Source organism: Phyllobates terribilis, unplaced genomic scaffold, assembly GCF_046119375.1.
Source record: "Phyllobates terribilis strain yellow unplaced genomic scaffold, ASM4611937v1 Scaffold_277__1_contigs__length_2500907, whole genome shotgun sequence".
NCBI classification, from domain to species: domain Eukaryota; kingdom Metazoa; phylum Chordata; class Amphibia; order Anura; family Dendrobatidae; genus Phyllobates; species Phyllobates terribilis.
In genome coordinates, this window is record NW_027363037.1 from 873,169 (window position 1) to 886,785 (window position 13,617).

Below are 13,617 nucleotides of genomic sequence, written 5' to 3' on the forward strand. Positions count from 1 at the left end.
GACAAACAAGCAAAATGAACAAAAAACATTGAATTCAATTCTTTCTGATTTTAGAAACTGCATTAAAGAAGGGGTGCACCGGTCCTGGAGATACTGCAATACCAGGTCAATGCGTGGAGTGGACAGAGCAAGCTCTTTTTCCATCTCCCTGTTCTAAAAATCCATTTAATATATGGTCCCCAGATAGGGGACGTATCAGATATTAAACTGATAAGAACAGATACTACACTTGATCTTAGCCAAAAGGCCGAGAAGCGATAACCAGAATTGGTTTCAAACTACGGAGCCACCCAAGGATCCTAAAAAGTCCATTTGTGGAGATGAGCTCCTGGACTCCCGTTAAGAAGACATGTTGTCAACCTCTAGATCCCTTACATGCCTGCACTTTTCGGCTTGCTGCTGCTGCAATCCACGCGTTTTAGATCTGCATAACTCCACCTCTTTAAACACAGCACCTTCACCCCCTGCTGTTCCCACCCGCCTCAACACCGTTGGAAGGGAGGAGAACCAATTAAGGCGGGGGGTGGGGTGGAACGAGCAGCTGTCTACCCTTAGCAGGAGGGCTCCTGATTACATACCTCTCCTGCTGCTGCTGCTGCTGGCTGTCCAGCAGCAGACTGAAGGTGGCTGCTGCTGTGCACAGGTATATAAAGGCTCAGAGCCTATTATGACACGCGCAGCCAGCGTTCCATTGCCACATTCCATCTACTGCAGGCAGGATACCTGGCTGGCTGAATGTCGCTGAGAAGCTCACAGAGACCGCCATAAGCAACAGTTTAACAGAATGCCACAGACTAATCAACCAAACTTTTTGGGTTGGGTTCTCTTTTATAGTCTGCAGGCATTAAATGAAAGAAGTCAGTGTTCCAGCAGAAGGAGACAACGTTTCAGAAAAGGCATTGTAGCAAACCAAAAAAGAAACTTTAAGCGCAGCAGAGTAGCCAGCGCACATACCTGTTAGCTCAGGTGAGTTTAAAAGGCTGCTGTTGATAACAAGGGCATTTGCTAAATAGATGGTGTGTGTGCAACAATATACTGAAAGGTCAATTATATTGTGCAGCTTATCTCACCACCTGTAGTTATTTAGGTGAAAGCTCCAAAATGCTTGCCTAATATGTCTGTTTATCCAAAAGGAAGTAAAAAGGGAGAGCTAGAAAGATAGCTTTGCATCACATTACATGGCAATGCAATGCACAGTTGCTGAAGTTGAACCAAAATGAGCTTGTAATCTGGCTTCTGCAACTTTGAACATGAAAAATCCAATGAGGAGAAGAAAAGCAGAGCCAAAGAGTCCATCCCAAAATCCGACAAACAAGCAAAATGAACAAAAAACATTGAATTCAATTCTTTCTGATTTTAGAAACTGCATTAAAGAAGGGGTGCACCGGTCCTGGAGATACTGCAATACCAGGTCAATGCGTGGAGTGGACAGAGCAAGCTCTTTTTCCATCTCCCTGTTCTAAAAATCCATTTAATATATGGTCCCCAGATAGGGGACGTATCAGATATTAAACTGATAAGAACAGATACTACACTTGATCTTAGCCAAAAGGCCGAGAAGCGATAACCAGAATTGGTTTCAAACTACGGAGCCACCCAAGGATCCTAAAAAGTCCATTTGTGGAGATGAGCTCCTGGACTCCCGTTAAGAAGACATGTTGTCAACCTCTAGATCCCTTACATGCCTGCACTTTTCGGCTTGCTGCTGCTGCAATCCACGCGTTTTAGATCTGCATAACTCCACCTCTTTAAACACAGCACCTTCACCCCCTGCTGTTCCCACCCGCCTCAACACCGTTGGAAGGGAGGAGAACCAATTAAGGCGGGGGGTGGGGTGGAACGAGCAGCTGTCTACCCTTAGTAGGAGGGCTCCTGATTACATACCTCTCCTGCTGCTGCTGCTGCTGGCTGTCCAGCAGCAGACTGAAGGTGGCTGCTGCTGTGCACAGGTATATAAAGGCTCAGAGCCTATTATGACACGCGCAGCCAGCGTTCCATTGCCACATTCCATCTACTGCAGGCAGGATACCTGGCTGGCTGAATGTCGCTGAGAAGCTCACAGAGACCGCCATAAGCAACAGTTTAACAGAATGCCACAGACTAATCAACCAAACTTTTTGGGTTGGGTTCTCTTTTATAGTCTGCAGGCATTAAATGAAAGAAGTCAGTGTTCCAGCAGAAGGAGACAACGTTTCAGAAAAGGCATTGTAGCAAACCAAAAAAGAAATTTTAAGCGCAGCAGAGTAACCAGCGCACATACCTGTTAGCTCAGGTGAGTTTAAAAGGCTGCTGTTGATAACAAGGGCATTTGCTAAATAGATGGTGTGTGTGCAACAATATACTGAAAGGTCAATTATATTGTGCAGCTTATCTCACCACCTGTAGTTATTTAGGTGAAAGCTCCAAAATGCTTGCCTAATATGTCTGTTTATCCAAAAGGAAGTAAAAAGGGAGAGCTAGAAAGATAGCATTGCATCACATTACATGGCAATGCAATGCACAGTTGCTGAAGTTGAACCAAAATGAGCTTGTAATCTGGCTTCTGCAACTTTGAACATGAAAAATCCAATGAGGAGAAGAAAAGCAAAGCCAAAGAGTCCATCCCAAAATCCGACAAACAAGCAAAATGAACAAAAAACATTGAATTCAATTCTTTCTGATTTTAGAAACTGCATTAAAGAAGGGGTGCACCGGTCCTGGAGATACTGCAATACGAGGTCAATGCGTGGAGTGGACAGAGCAAGCTCTTTTTCCATCTCCCTGTTCTAAAAATCCATTTAATATATGGTCCCCAGATAGGGGACGTATCAGATATTAAACTGATAAGAACAGATACTACACTTGATCTTAGCCAAAAGGCCGAGAAGCGATAACCAGAATTGGTTTCAAACTACGGAGCCACCCAAGGATCCTAAAAAGTCCATTTGTGGAGATGAGCTCCTGGACTCCCGTTAAGAAGACATGTTGTCAACCTCTAGATCCCTTACATGCCTGCACTTTTCGGCTTGCTGCTGCTGCAATCCACGCGTTTTAGATCTGCATAACTCCACCTCTTTAAACACAGCACCTTCACCCCCTGCTGTTCCCACCCGCCTCAACACCGTTGGAAGGGAGGAGAACCAATTAAGGCGGGGGGTGGGGTGGAACGAGCAGCTGTCTACCCTTAGCAGGAGGGCTCCTGATTACATACCTCTCCTGCTGCTGCTGCTGCTGGCTGTCCAGCAGCAGACTGAAGGTGGCTGCTGCTGTGCACAGGTATATAAAGGCTCAGAGCCTATTATGACACGCGCAGCCAGCGTTCCATTGCCACATTCCATCTACTGCAGGCAGGATACCTGGCTGGCTGAATGTCGCTGAGAAGCTCACAGAGACCGCCATAAGCAACAGTTTAACAGAATGCCACAGACTAATCAACCAAACTTTTTGGGTTGGGTTCTCTTTTATAGTCTGCAGGCATTAAATGAAAGAAGTCAGTGTTCCAGCAGAAGGAGACAACGTTTCAGAAAAGGCATTGTAGCAAACCAAAAAAGAAATTTTAAGCGCAGCAGAGTAACCAGCGCACATACCTGTTAGCTCAGGTGAGTTTAAAAGGCTGCTGTTGATAACAAGGGCATTTGCTAAATAGATGGTGTGTGTGCAACAATATACTGAAAGGTCAATTATATTGTGCAGCTTATCTCACCACCTGTAGTTATTTAGGTGAAAGCTCCAAAATGCTTGCCTAATATGTCTGTTTATCCAAAAGGAAGTAAAAAGGGAGAGCTAGAAAGATAGCATTGCATCACATTACATGGCAATGCAATGCACAGTTGCTGAAGTTGAACCAAAATGAGCTTGTAATCCGGCTTCTGCAACTTTGAACATGAAAAATCCAATGAGGAGAAGAAAAGCAGAGCCAAAGAGTCCATCCCAAAATCCGACAAACAAGCAAAATGAACAAAAAACATTGAATTCAATTCTTTCTGATTTTAGAAACTGCATTAAAGAAGGGGTGCACCGGTCCTGGAGATACTGCAATACCAGGTCAATGCGTGGAGTGGACAGAGCAAGCTCTTTTTCCATCTCCCTGTTCTAAAAATCCATTTAATATATGGTCCCCAGATAGGGGACGTATCAGATATTAAACTGATAAGAACAGATACTACACTTGATCTTAGCCAAAAGGCCGAGAAGCGATAACCAGAATTGGTTTCAAACTACGGAGCCACCCAAGGATCCTAAAAAGTCCATTTGTGGAGATGAGCTCCTGGACTCCCGTTAAGAAGACATGTTGTCAACCTCTAGATCCCTTACATGCCTGCACTTTTCGGCTTGCTGCTGCTGCAATCCACGCGTTTTAGATCTGCATAACTCCACCTCTTTAAACACAGCACCTTCACCCCCTGCTGTTCCCACCTGCCTCAACACCGTTGGAAGGGAGGAGAACCAATTAAGGCAGGGGGTGGGGTGGAACGAGCAGCTGTCTACCCTTAGCAGGAGGGCTCCTGATTACATACCTCTCCTGCTGCTGCTGCTGGCTGTCCAGCAGCAGACTGAAGGTGGCTGCTGCTGTGCACAGGTATATAAAGGCTCAGAGCCTATTATGACACGCGCAGCCAGTGTTCCATTGCCACATTCCATCTACTGCAGGCAGGATACCTGGCTGGCTGAATGTCGCTGAGAAGCTCACAGAGACCGCCATAAGCAACAGTTTAACAGAATGTCACAGACTAATCAACCAAACTTTTTGGGTTGGGTTCTCTTTTATAGTCTGCAGGCATTAAATGAAAGAAGTCAGTGTTCCAGCAGAAGGAGACAACGTTTCAGAAAAGGCATTGTAGCAAACCAAAAAAGAAATTTTAAGCGCAGCAGAGTAACCAGCGCACATACCTGTTAGCTCAGGTGAGTTTAAAAGGCTGCTGTTGATAACAAGGGCATTTGCTAAATAGATGGTGTGTGTGCAACAATATACTGAAAGGTCAATTATATTGTGCAGCTTATCTCACCACCTGTAGTTATTTAGGTGAAAGCTCCAAAATGCTTGCCTAATATGTCTGTTTATCCAAAAGGAAGTAAAAAGGGAGAGCTAGAAAGATAGCATTGCATCACATTACTTGGCAATGCAATGCACAGTTGCTGAAGTTGAACCAAAATGAGCTTGTAATCTGGCTTCTGCAACTTTGAACATGAAAAATCCAATGAGGAGAAGAAAAGCAGAGCCAAAGAGTCCATCCCAAAATCCGACAAACAAGCAAAATGAACAAAAAACATTGAATTCAATTCTTTCTGATTTTAGAAACTGCATTAAAGAAGGGGTGCACCGGTCCTGGAGATACTGCAATACCAGGTCAATGCGTGGAGTGGACAGAGCAAGCTCTTTTTCCATCTCCCTGTTCTAAAAATCCATTTAATATATGGTCCCCAGATAGGGGACGTATCAGATATTAAACTGATAAGAACAGATACTACACTTGATCTTAGCCAAAAGGCCGAGAAGCGATAACCAGAATTGGTTTCAAACTACGGAGCCACCCAAGGATCCTAAAAAGTCCATTTGTGGAGATGAGCTCCTGGACTCCCGTTAAGAAGACATGTTGTCAACCTCTAGATCCCTTACATGCCTGCACTTTTCGGCTTGCTGCTGCTGCAATCCACGCGTTTTAGATCTGCATAACTCCACCTCTTTAAACACAGCACCTTCACCCCCTGCTGTTCCCACCCGCCTCAACACCGTTGGAAGGGAGGAGAACCAATTAAGGCGGGGGGTGGGGTGGAACGAGCAGCTGTCTACCCTTAGCAGGAGGGCTCCTGATTACATACCTCTCCTGCTGCTGCTGCTGCTGGCTGTCCAGCAGCAGACTGAAGGTGGCTGCTGCTGTGCACAGGTATATAAAGGCTCAGAGCCTATTATGACACGCGCAGCCAGCGTTCCATTGCCACATTCCATCTACTGCAGGCAGGATACCTGGCTGGCTGAATGTCGCTGAGAAGCTCACAGAGACCGCCATAAGCAACAGTTTAACAGAATGCCACAGACTAATCAACCAAACTTTTTGGGTTGGGTTCTCTTTTATAGTCTGCAGGCATTAAATGAAAGAAGTCAGTGTTCCAGCAGAAGGAGACAACGTTTCAGAAAAGGCATTGTAGCAAACCAAAAAAGAAATTTTAAGCGCAGCAGAGTAACCAGCGCACATACCTGTTAGCTCAGGTGAGTTTAAAAGGCTGCTGTTGATAACAAGGGCATTTGCTAAATAGATGGTGTGTGTGCAACAATATACTGAAAGGTCAATTATATTGTGCAGCTTATCTCACCACCTGTAGTTATTTAGGTGAAAGCTCCAAAATGCTTGCCTAATATGTCTGTTTATCCAAAAGGAAGTAAAAAGGGAGAGCTAGAAAGATAGCATTGCATCACATTACATGGCAATGCAATGCACAGTTGCTGAAGTTGAACCAAAATGAGCTTGTAATCTGGCTTCTGCAACTTTGAACATGAAAAATCCAATGAGGAGAAGAAAAGCAGAGCCAAAGAGTCCATCCCAAAATCCGACAAACAAGCAAAATGAACAAAAAACATTGAATTCAATTCTTTCTGATTTTAGAAACTGCATTAAAGAAGGGGTGCACCGGTCCTGGAGATACTGCAATACCAGGTCAATGCGTGGAGTGGACAGAGCAAGCTCTTTTTCCATCTTCCTGTTCTAAAAATCCATTTAATATATGGTCCCCAGATAGGGGACGTATCAGATATTAAACTGATAAGAACAGATACTACACTTGATCTTAGCCAAAAGGCCGAGAAGCGATAACCAGAATTGGTTTCAAACTACGGAGCCACCCAAGGATCCTAAAAAGTCCATTTGTGGAGATGAGCTCCTGGACTCCCGTTAAGAAGACATGTTGTCAACCTCTAGATCCCTTACATGCCTGCACTTTTCGGCTTGCTGCTGCTGCAATCCACGCGTTTTAGATCTGCATAACTCCACCTCTTTAAACACAGCACCTTCACCCCCTGCTGTTCCCACCCGCCTCAACACCGTTGGAAGGGAGGAGAACCAATTACGGCGGGGGGTGGGGTGGAACGAGCAGCTGTCTACCCTTAGCAGGAGGGCTCCTGATTACATACCTCTCCTGCTGCTGCTGCTGCTGGCTGTCCAGCAGCAGACTGAAGGTGGCTGCTGCTGTGCACAGGTATATAAAGGCTCAGAGCCTATTATGACACGCGCAGCCAGCGTTCCATTGCCACATTCCATCTACTGCAGGCAGGATACCTGGCTGGCTGAATGTCGCTGAGAAGCTCACAGAGACCGCCATAAGCAACAGTTTAACAGAATGCCACAGACTAATCAACCAAACTTTTTGGGTTGGGTTCTCTTTTATAGTCTGCAGGCATTAAATGAAAGAAGTCAGTGTTCCAGCAGAAGGAGACAACGTTTCAGAAAAGGCATTGTAGCAAACCAAAAAAGAAATTTTAAGCGCAGCAGAGTAACCAGCGCACATACCTGTTAGCTCAGGTGAGTTTAAAAGGCTGCTGTTGATAACAAGGGCATTTGCTAAATAGATGGTGTGTGTGCAACAATATACTGAAAGGTCAATTATATTGTGCAACTTATCTCACCACCTGTAGTTATTTAGGTGAAAGCTCCAAAATGCTTGCCTAATATGTCTGTTTATCCAAAAGGAAGTAAAAAGGGAGAGCTAGAAAGATAGCATTGCATCACATTACATGGCAATGCAATGCACAGTTGCTGAAGTTGAACCAAAATGAGCTTGTAATCTGGCTTCTGCAACTTTGAACATGAAAAATCCAATGAGGAGAAGAAAAGCAGAGCCAAAGAGTCCATCCCAAAATCCGACAAACAAGCAAAATGAACAAAAAACATTGAATTCAATTCTTTCTGATTTTAGAAACTGCATTAAAGAAGGGGTGCACCGGTCCTGGAGATACTGCAATACCAGGTCAATGCGTGGAGTGGACAGAGCAAGCTCTTTTTCCATCTCCCTGTTCTAAAAATCCATTTAATATATGGTCCCCAGATAGGGGACGTATCAGATATTAAACTGATAAGAACAGATACTACACTTGATCTTAGCCAAAAGGCCGAGAAGCGATAACCAGAATTGGTTTCAAACTACGGAGCCACCCAAGGATCCTAAAAAGTCCATTTGTGGAGATGAGCTCCTGGACTCCCGTTAAGAAGACATGTTGTCAACCTCTAGATCCCTTACATGCCTGCACTTTTCGGCTTGCTGCTGCTGCAATCCACGCGTTTTAGATCTGCATAACTCCACCTCTTTAAACACAGCACCTTCACCCCCTGCTGTTCCCACCCGCCTCAACACCGTTGGAAGGGAGGAGAACCAATTAAGGCGGGGGGTGGGGTGGAACGAGCAGCTGTCTACCCTTAGCAGGAGGGCTCCTGATTACATACCTCTCCTGCTGCTGCTGCTGCTGGCTGTCCAGCAGCAGACTGAAGGTGGCTGCTGCTGTGCACAGGTATATAAAGGCTCAGAGCCTATTATGACACGCGCAGCCAGCGTTCCATTGCCACATTCCATCTACTGCAGGCAGGATACCTGGCTGGCTGAATGTCGCTGAGAAGCTCACAGAGACCGCCATAAGCAACAGTTTAACAGAATGCCACAGACTAATCAACCAAACTTTTTGGGTTGGGTTCTCTTTTATAGTCTGCAGGCATTAAATGAAAGAAGTCAGTGTTCCAGCAGAAGGAGACAACGTTTCAGAAAAGGCATTGTAGCAAACCAAAAAAGAAATTTTAAGCGCAGCAGAGTAACCAGCGCACATACCTGTTAGCTCAGGTGAGTTTAAAAGGCTGCTGTTGATAACAAGGGCATTTGCTAAATAGATGGTGTGTGTGCAACAATATACTGAAAGGTCAATTATATTGTGCAGCTTATCTCACCACCTGTAGTTATTTAGGTGAAAGCTCCAAAATGCTTGCCTAATATGTCTGTTTATCCAAAAGGAAGTAAAAAGGGAGAGCTAGAAAGATAGCATTGCATCACATTACATGGCAATGCAATGCACAGTTGCTGAAGTTGAACCAAAATGAGCTTGTAATCTGGCTTCTGCAACTTTGAACATGAAAAATCCAATGAGGAGAAGAAAAGCAGAGCCAAAGAGTCCATCCCAAAATCCGACAAACAAGCAAAATGAACAAAAAACATTGAATTCAATTCTTTCTGATTTTAGAAACTGCATTAAAGAAGGGGTGCACCGGTCCTGGAGATACTGCAATACCAGGTCAATGCGTGGAGTGGACAGAGCAAGCTCTTTTTCCATCTTCCTGTTCTAAAAATCCATTTAATATATGGTCCCCAGATAGGGGACGTATCAGATATTAAACTGATAAGAACAGATACTACACTTGATCTTAGCCAAAAGGCCGAGAAGCGATAACCAGAATTGGTTTCAAACTACGGAGCCACCCAAGGATCCTAAAAAGTCCATTTGTGGAGATGAGCTCCTGGACTCCCGTTAAGAAGACATGTTGTCAACCTCTAGATCCCTTACATGCCTGCACTTTTCGGCTTGCTGCTGCTGCAATCCACGCGTTTTAGATCTGCATAACTCCACCTCTTTAAACACAGCACCTTCACCCCCTGCTGTTCCCACCCGCCTCAACACCGTTGGAAGGGAGGAGAACCAATTACGGCGGGGGGTGGGGTGGAACGAGCAGCTGTCTACCCTTAGCAGGAGGGCTCCTGATTACATACCTCTCCTGCTGCTGCTGCTGCTGGCTGTCCAGCAGCAGACTGAAGGTGGCTGCTGCTGTGCACAGGTATATAAAGGCTCAGAGCCTATTATGACACGCGCAGCCAGCGTTCCATTGCCACATTCCATCTACTGCAGGCAGGATACCTGGCTGGCTGAATGTCGCTGAGAAGCTCACAGAGACCGCCATAAGCAACAGTTTAACAGAATGCCACAGACTAATCAACCAAACTTTTTGGGTTGGGTTCTCTTTTATAGTCTGCAGGCATTAAATGAAAGAAGTCAGTGTTCCAGCAGAAGGAGACAACGTTTCAGAAAAGGCATTGTAGCAAACCAAAAAAGAAATTTTAAGCGCAGCAGAGTAACCAGCGCACATACCTGTTAGCTCAGGTGAGTTTAAAAGGCTGCTGTTGATAACAAGGGCATTTGCTAAATAGATGGTGTGTGTGCAACAATATACTGAAAGGTCAATTATATTGTGCAACTTATCTCACCACCTGTAGTTATTTAGGTGAAAGCTCCAAAATGCTTGCCTAATATGTCTGTTTATCCAAAAGGAAGTAAAAAGGGAGAGCTAGAAAGATAGCATTGCATCACATTACATGGCAATGCAATGCACAGTTGCTGAAGTTGAACCAAAATGAGCTTGTAATCTGGCTTCTGCAACTTTGAACATGAAAAATCCAATGAGGAGAAGAAAAGCAGAGCCAAAGAGTCCATCCCAAAATCCAACAAACAAGCAAAATGAACAAAAAACATTGAATTCAATTCTTTCTGATTTTAGAAACTGCATTAAAGAAGGGGTGCACCGGTCCTGGAGATACTGCAATACCAGGTCAATGCGTGGAGTGGACAGAGCAAGCTCTTTTTCCATCTCCCTGTTCTAAAAATCCATTTAATATATGGTCCCCAGATAGGGGACGTATCAGATATTAAACTGATAAGAACAGATTTTTTTTTTTTTTTTTTAACCAAATCAGATAGGCCGGAGCATAAGCTCAATCAAATCGACTTACAAAAGCCTTTCATTGACACTTAGCCTTTCATCACACTTGGTATATAATCAAAAATAAAACCGAACCTTATCATCAGGTACATTATACACTACTAATTAAACTTTACCAAAAACCTCCACTTTTTAAACTTCCAGATCCCTTCAGCATCTATAATACTTCCACGTTCCTGATCCCAGAGGTATATTACATACATACGTGACAGAATCAATCTCAAACATTCATTAACTGACATTTTCTTCCTTTTAAAAACTAACAAATTCCTCGCATCCCACAAACTTTCAATTACACACACCACCAACAACCATAAAATCCTATCCTTAATTCTACTACATGCACCCATCCCAAACATAGCAAGTTTCCAATTAACATACTTTACACCCACCAATTCCTTGCAAAGTCCCTCTATACCCTTCCATACATCATATGCAAAATCACAATCCCATACCATATGTCTAACATGCTCTCTCAAACCACATCCATCCCTCGGGCATACCTCAGATTTAACTAAATCCCTCTTCTTTTGCACATCTCTAACAGGCAAAATGTCATGCAATATCATCCAAGCGATATCTCTCTGTCTGTTAGTCACACCATCTATACTTAATTTTCTCCACATCTCGGTTACTTCCTCCCCTCTCAACCCATTGATATTACATACCACCTCACGCTCACGTACCATCCTAATGACTTTCTTCTTTTGCCTAAAATCACTCATGTTAACGAACAACAAATCATACTTCCTTACAAATTTCTCAACACAACCATACCATACAGGACACTTAAAAGCAACAGGCACTCTAGCATCCCTTTTGACCCACTTTAAGCCATAAAGCATCCATCCAGCCGAATACTTCATCATATAAGCACACTTATTACTTTTCCCTAGAACCACCACCACCATTTTCACGTAACTAATCCCTAAAAAGAAATCAATATTTGGAAAATCCAAACCACCATTTACACATAACTTATAGACATATTCCCGTTTCAATTTCTCCATGCGACTTCCCCAAAGAAAATTAAAGATGAATTTCTCAGTTTTCCTAATTTTCTTAAAAGCAGCAGGATATACATTCGCAACAAACAACAAAATAGGCAAAATAACCGCCTTAATAATCAGAACTTTCCCAGTCAGAGTTAATTCTCTCATTCGCCAAAAATTCAACTTGCGCACCACTCTCACCCCACAATCTTCCCAACTCTCATTTCCTTTCAAATCATCATTAAACTTAATCCCAAGCACCTTTATTGCACCATCCTCACACCTCACACCATCCATCCGTACATTCCTCTCACCAAAACATTTAAAGGAACTCTTAGTCCAATTGACCTTAAAAGCTGAGACACTACAAAACAAACTTAATATCAACCTTGCCCTACTCATCGCAGCCATATTCCCACTCACAATCACTACATCATCCATGTAACCTAGAATTCTCACATCCTTTCCATTACTCCCAGGAATCATCACACCTCTCATAACCTTATCCTTCCTAACCATACATATCAACACTTCAATCACACTAATAAACAAAAAAGGGGACATAGGGCACCCCTGACGCACTCCTGATTTAATTCTCACTTTCTCACTCAACCACCCATTCACCAAAAATTCACTTGAAACATTACAATACAAACTCCTAACACAGTTTACAAAATTCCTGGAATAACCCATCTTAGACAAAACCTTAAACATAAAGCTATGTGACACACGGTCAAAAGCTTTTTCAAAATCAACCGAAAACAACAAACATTTCTGCTTACGACTCATACAATCCCCAATCACATCACGCAACAACACCAAATTTTCAGTCATACTTCTCCCAGGCACTGCACACACTTGATCTTCATCCACCACACCGCCAATCACTTCCCGCATCTGGCTAGCCAACAATTTACTAAACACCTTATAGTCTGCATTCAAAAGGGTGATTGGCCTCCAATTCCCCAAATCCTTTTTATCACCTTTCTTATGAACCAAAACCACCACCCCATCTCTCATAGATTCACTCAACATATTCTCCGTGAACATATACTGGCACACCTCCAATAAGTCATTTCCCATCGTGTCCCATTCCTTAACATATAACTCCACGGGCAGTCCATCCTTCCCAGGTGTTTTATTCTTACTCGCAGACATCACCACTTTTTTAACTTCATCCAACACAATTACATCATCCAATATTTCACGTTCATCCTCACCCAAACAACCTTCTAAACACCCCAAAGCATCAGTCAACATCCTATCATCAACCCATTTTTCCCCATACAACTCCTTATAAAACAACACCACCTCCTGCATCACATCCTTCCCACTCACACACACCACATCACCATTCACCACCTCATCCATATCTACTTTCTTCCCAAAAACTTTTTTGAAAAAAAACCTTGTGCATTTCTCATTTTTCTCCAAATGTTCAATCTTAGAACGGTAAATAATTTCTTTCCCTTTACCCTCAATATATTTCTTAATCTCTTCTTTCACTTGACACATCAAAACATCCACATCCACTCCAATCATCCTTAACTTCCTCAGCCACTCCAGTCTAGAGCTTAAATCATTAAATTTTGCTCTATTCATTGCTGCTTTCCTCCTGCCCCTTTTTCTAAAGAAAAAACCAATCTCACTCTTCATCCAGTCCCACCACTCAAGCACATTCCTGAAATCACTTTTTTTATCCCTCCACCTAACATACATTCGCCTAAAATCACGCATGATCCTATTATCTTCCAGCAAACGCACATTAAGTTTCCACACGCCACCACCATATACAAAGGAAATCTTACCTTCTAGACGTGCCCTTAAACACACATGGTCAGAGAAGGGAACATCTTCCTGCTGGAAATTCCTACAAATAACATTTTGTGAAGAAAAGAAGATAC

General features: G+C 43.4%; 9 non-coding genes across 9 annotated transcripts; all 9 read right to left on the minus strand.

Moving 5' to 3' along the window:
- Window positions 1–68: 68 nt before the first annotated feature.
- Window positions 69–259, minus strand: LOC141220007 (U2 spliceosomal RNA). The gene has a single exon (XR_012288380.1). It is a non-coding gene; the product is annotated as a U2 spliceosomal RNA (small nuclear RNA).
- A 1,115-nt stretch (window positions 260–1,374) lies between these two features.
- On the minus strand, window positions 1,375–1,565 carry LOC141220009 (U2 spliceosomal RNA). Its single transcript, XR_012288382.1, has one exon. It is a non-coding gene; the product is annotated as a U2 spliceosomal RNA (small nuclear RNA).
- Window positions 1,566–2,680: 1,115 nt separating this feature from the next.
- On the minus strand, window positions 2,681–2,871 carry LOC141219578 (U2 spliceosomal RNA). Its single transcript, XR_012288037.1, has one exon. It is a non-coding gene; the product is annotated as a U2 spliceosomal RNA (small nuclear RNA).
- Window positions 2,872–3,986: 1,115 nt separating this feature from the next.
- LOC141220010 (U2 spliceosomal RNA) lies at window positions 3,987–4,177 on the minus strand. The gene has a single exon (XR_012288383.1). It is a non-coding gene; the product is annotated as a U2 spliceosomal RNA (small nuclear RNA).
- A 1,112-nt stretch (window positions 4,178–5,289) lies between these two features.
- LOC141220011 (U2 spliceosomal RNA) lies at window positions 5,290–5,480 on the minus strand. Its single transcript, XR_012288384.1, has one exon. It is a non-coding gene; the product is annotated as a U2 spliceosomal RNA (small nuclear RNA).
- A 1,115-nt stretch (window positions 5,481–6,595) lies between these two features.
- LOC141220241 (U2 spliceosomal RNA) lies at window positions 6,596–6,786 on the minus strand. Its single transcript, XR_012288610.1, has one exon. It is a non-coding gene; the product is annotated as a U2 spliceosomal RNA (small nuclear RNA).
- A 1,115-nt stretch (window positions 6,787–7,901) lies between these two features.
- On the minus strand, window positions 7,902–8,092 carry LOC141220012 (U2 spliceosomal RNA). The gene has a single exon (XR_012288385.1). It is a non-coding gene; the product is annotated as a U2 spliceosomal RNA (small nuclear RNA).
- Window positions 8,093–9,207: 1,115 nt separating this feature from the next.
- On the minus strand, window positions 9,208–9,398 carry LOC141220242 (U2 spliceosomal RNA). The gene has a single exon (XR_012288611.1). It is a non-coding gene; the product is annotated as a U2 spliceosomal RNA (small nuclear RNA).
- Window positions 9,399–10,513: 1,115 nt separating this feature from the next.
- Window positions 10,514–10,697, minus strand: LOC141219663 (U2 spliceosomal RNA). Its single transcript, XR_012288109.1, has one exon. It is a non-coding gene; the product is annotated as a U2 spliceosomal RNA (small nuclear RNA).
- Window positions 10,698–13,617: the final 2,920 nt, after the last annotated feature.